General features: G+C 33.3%; 1 pseudogene; it reads right to left on the bottom strand.

The window, feature by feature from the left end:
* Positions 1-929: 929 nt before the first annotated feature.
* On the bottom strand, positions 930-3,338 carry LOC133823329 (probable linoleate 9S-lipoxygenase 5; annotated as a pseudogene).
* Between the last annotated feature and the right edge of the window lie 2,128 nt (positions 3,339-5,466).

Raw genomic sequence — 5,466 nt, forward strand, 5'->3', positions numbered from 1 at the left:
TATAAAAACTTCCTGCAGGCAGAAAATTCCCAAAACAATACATAATATAATCAAGTATTCAAAGTAAAATTCCCAAAACAATACATAATGTGCACCTTAAATAAAATCAAAGTAAATTCATAGTCTAGTAAACTTACCAAAAGAATGCCAATTTTATTCTTTTATGCCCAAACCAATCTTCAATACAAGATTTTGTTTCTCAACTTATCTATATTAAACACGAAGCATAAATTAGATGTTACAAATAATTCAACTATATAAGTCATTTTATGTATAGCTAAAATGGATATTTTATAAACACTTTCACTCTCACAAATAAATCACAAGTAATAAAACACCACATTCAAAGAAACACATATTCAACAAAATCATTAATATTCAATCAAATTTATTGAAACCAAAAACTCATTGTAGAAAAAAAAATCACAGTAACCAATTGTTCTATGCTTTTGTAGTAATTTGAGGAAATGATTTTTTCAAAAATTGCCTTATGAATGTTGGTTTAATTAAAATGTGTCAAAATTAATCCAGCTTAGAGAGTAGCATAACACACCACATAATACAAAAATAAAAATTGGAATTCCTAGACTAATGAGATAAACACACTGAAATCTCAATATAATAAGGAAATGTAGAAATTAAGATCCCTTGATGAGCACGTGGAAGTTAGATCTATTATTTCAAAATTAAAAATTAATAATAATAGAACTCGTTTTTACTTTTTTTTAAGAATTCTTAAATGAATTCCCTAAATTTTTAAGATAGTAAAAGATCCAAAATTACATGTTCACATTAATAATAAATGGATGTCACACAAAACCATGGTTAAAAGAAATAAGTTCCATACCAAGAATAAGCTTAACTGCAGAGACCTCTACAAGGCTGAAAGAACCATAAGCTGCAACAACAATAATAAAAGTAATGCAAAGTAATTAATCAATATCATTTTATATCAAACATTTAACTACTTAAGTTGTGCCACCATTGAATAATGTCAACTCATTCTTCTAATTATGTCTTGTTTTACTATGAATAACTCTAGTGGTTTCTCTTGTAATTGTTATTTTCATGCCTTGATAGATTGTTGATATCTGCAGTTAAGATACTTTAACTTGAATATCTACAACATTAACAATTGTAGAAAAGAAACACATCGAACAATCCAAGTTACTAAGCATGACAAAGAAAATGAAGTATGAATTCTTCATAGACCAGCAAAGCTAATATTAACTCTTCATGGGTCTGCATACTAGGCCACCATGACTTGTCTCTTAAGTCACCATGACCGACCTCTTTGAGCTCCTTCCACCATGCTTGGAGTTCTTTGTCTTTTTGAACAACTTCATCAGTTTTGCAGTAGTAAGAACAATACTCTTGAACCCATTGTTTTATTGCAGCCCAGTTTTCAAGTCCATCGACAGCATGTGGATAGTCCTCTATCAGTAGGCAAAGGCCATGTGGTGAACTTGGATCCTTCACTGCCACCCCTCTGAAACATAAAACAAAATATATAAGACATTATTTTCCATTTTTCTGCCACCCCTTTGAAAGAATTAATACCTCTTGATGAGATCAGCTGGGTGCGCCTGTTCAACTAAATTCCAGTTCTTATAAGCAGCTGAAGATAATATTTTTTGGGACATACCACAGACTCAATAATACCCCCACCATTTACAAGAAGTTGTCTAGCAAGTGAATTGACATTCATGTTGTCATGGAAGTGAGGGTGCAACAGTTTGTAAATTGGGTGTAACACACTAAGCTGCCTATTTGTAGCTAGCACAACTGGCTCACTATTGCACGAGTGTTCAACCTATATGACCAATGAAAATTGAATTAATATTTAGAACCATCACAAAACATAAACTAAAGTTATATGATCTAGTTTTTCTGACAGAGATATACCAATGGCTAACTAGTTGGTGATGACAATAGTCATTAACAACGGCATAAGCTTTAGCAAGTTGCCAAACGGTACTTTCTACGCCTTGTTGGGCTGGTGTAATAACTTTGCTAACAACGCCTAATTCATCACCATTTGGATGTGGCAGGCTTAGTTCAATTTCTAGAGGCCTCAAGGTGCCTTCATTGGTTAAAAACAGAAGTGTTCTAGTGGCATAAGTTTTTGATGAAATTGTGTCGTTGATTCGCCTCATGAATGGCATAAAAGTATCATGGTGAACCAATATATAAAGCTTGTTTTCATAAAGGGCCTGATTAAAAGCAAGACTTTAGTCATCATGGCCTACACATTTATTATATACATATATACTCGAGAAAAACAAAGATAGGAAAATTGATCACCTCATACACTGATTTCCCATCCAATTTGTTGCTTATGTGTTCTTCAGTGATTGTACTAGTTTGATTACCATAGATTGAAGAGTCAAGCTAGCTGGTTGGTGGGAATTCCTGTAGTTAAATCACAAGTAAGATCATCAAAGATGAAGCTTTAAAGAAACTTGCATTAGACCACTTTGAAGATATTTATAGGAAAGAAAAAGTTAGTACTTGGAGACAACGAATGACGACAGGGTTCACTCTAGCCAACATCTCTCTTGCAAATTCTTCATCGGTCATCCATGCTGACTTATTATCTGCTCAAAACCAAAGGAAGAAGAGTTTAAAAATCAATCTGAAAGTAGAAAACCAATTAGATTAGATAGCAATGGCAGTGTATAATTATGTAACATACTTTTGATCACATGAGGCATGGGATATATGAGGAACTGAGTACCATCAGCTCAAAACATACTGTAGAAATATTGAAATGGAACATTCTTTTAAATTTAAACCTCCAACAACAAAATAAGCAAAATCCAAGTCAAATGTTATGATCCATTCAACAAAAAAAAGTCCAATGTTATGACACATTATTCAAGCTGCTTAAGTCTAAAAAAATCAGCAAGCAACAAACTCTTCACCACACCAGTAAGCATATTTAAGCAAGTTCCAGAGCCTCCAGAAACACATAAAAAAAACAACAAATTTAAGTCTTAAACAACACAAACAGGAAGCTCCAACGACACCAAACATAACAAGCTCCAGTAGCTACTCCTAACAACAAATAGAAAAATAATAAGCAGTCAAATGATGTTACTAATTGATAATCCCTCTTTTTGTTGTCATTTCTTACTCACCAAACCAAACACGGCAGTACAATATATAAATATATATATATATATATATTTGGTTTTGATGAAAGTATAATATTTGAATGATCATCTCATTCTTCAAAAATAAAATGCCTACATCATTTTTTAAGTAAATTATTTTATGATATCTTAATATGTGCTTAACTAAGCTCTATACAACATATGGTGAGATCATGCATATATATAATATATATTTATGTTTGTATGATCTTAATATATACATGACTTTAAACTAACATTTACAACTTTGAAAGAATCAACATGTACCAAATTAAGAAAGGATGCCTATAAGACAAACAAGAAAGTAGAAGAGACCAAACGAGAAGAAAGAAACAAAGAAAAAAAGGAAATAAAGCAAACAATGTGCTGCAAGTGAAAACTTATATGACACTGTTAGACAAAATAATCTGTAAGAGCCATGAAGAACAATAGCTTTCTTTCTATTAAGACACCAGCTTGCACTTGTACACATTTGCCACAAAACATGGTCTCAATAAAATTTGGTTATATAAGGTGGTAGTCAACCACGGGAACAAAAAGAGAGCTCCAGAATGATAGATATGAAAAGAGTACTCTTTCTCTCAATTAATAGTCTCTCTCATATGTATATATATATATATATATATATTTGTGTGTAACTAATTAAACATGCATGTAAACAAATTACATCATAGTTTTATTAAGTATAGATATGAAAAGAGTACTGTTCTATATATATTTCCTTAATAATATATCATCAACTAAGACAAACATTTCCTTTAACTCAATATATCTCCTGTCCCCAAGTAATAGCATAAAAATATATTAATTTAACAACCAGTAGTCTAAATTGAAGCAATTAAAAATATAACAACAGTCAAAAACTCAGTTAAATATCAAAAACATATAATCTAAAATTAATAAAAACTCTGTTTATCACATCAAAGGAATGTCTAGACATGATATTTTAAATTTTAATGGCTGCAGCAACAAAGAAACTAATTACTTAGAATAAAAATGTATTACAATGTTTGATTTTCTTGGTCTTTAATTTCACAAGTCAATTATTCATTTATTCATTGCCAAATTAAGAAAGGATTCAATGCCAAGAATCAAATTTAGTCATTCATAAACAATTACTCTTATATCTCACTGAATATTACTTCAAGAAAGCAAGCAAGACCATCACAAGTACTCAACCTAAAATACTTACAGATAAATCGATACAAACATTAATTAACAGAAATATACTCTATAAATATATATAGGAGTTTAGTGTACATACAAGGTTTGTCTAGTTTTTCTATCATTCCTAACGAGATATACGAATGAGTGGCTCCCGAATCAAATAATACATAACATATATTATAGTGGATAGAAACCTGACCTGTGACCACCTTATTTCTAGCATCATCCTCTCCTTGGGTTAAGGCAAAAACCCTAGCAGGAACCATCTTTTCTTCCTTTTTCCCCTCTGACTTGACCTAAGGACATTCTTTCTTTCGGTGTCCCTCTTGACCACAGTTGTAACATCCTTTGGTATTTTCCCGGCATTCCTCAGGATGTTTCCTTTGGCACTTAGAAAATGGCGGGTATTCTACATAACCCGACCTACTACTTCCATTATTTGTCTGTGCCATTTTATCGCTGTCAGACTGCTTATTGTCAGGATGCCTTCTTTTCTGACCATTGTTGTTTTTGTTGCTAGACTGATTGTTGTTGTTGTGGTTGTTGTTCCGACTTGTCTGAGATTGACCCTGCTGTCTAGGCTCAGGCTTACTGGCTTCTTCTTTACTAACGTTAGCCTGCAGGCTTTCTACTTCTATTGTTGTCTCTAGAACGTCGGCATAAGTAGTATTTCTTGGGTTTTCTAGCTTAACCCCTAACTCGATCTTTGGTCAAAGTCCTCTAATGAACATAGACACCCTCCGATAGTCAATTGGAACCATTTTCGGTGCGAACATGGCCAATCGATCGAACTGCCAAGCATATTCTGCCACTGATAAACTCTCTTGCTTCAAGCCAGCAAACTCCTCAACTCTTGAAGCGAGTACAGCCGAATTATAGTACTTCTTGTGGAACAGCTCCACAAATCGGGTCCAAGTCATAGTGGCAACATCATGCGTCTGCTGGACTAAATCCCACCATATCCTGGCATCCTTTTTTAGTAAAGACGAAATGCAGGATATGCGGTCCGCGTTGCCTAAATTCACGTGGGTCAAGATTAGCTCCACGTTTCTTAGCCACTGTTCTGCCTCGAAGGGGTCTGTAGTCCCTTCAAAGTTCGGAACGTGTTGCTTACGGAACTGCTCATAAGTTGGCTCTATGTGAT

Source organism: Humulus lupulus, chromosome 3, assembly GCF_963169125.1.
Source record: "Humulus lupulus chromosome 3, drHumLupu1.1, whole genome shotgun sequence".
Taxonomy (NCBI): domain Eukaryota; kingdom Viridiplantae; phylum Streptophyta; class Magnoliopsida; order Rosales; family Cannabaceae; genus Humulus; species Humulus lupulus.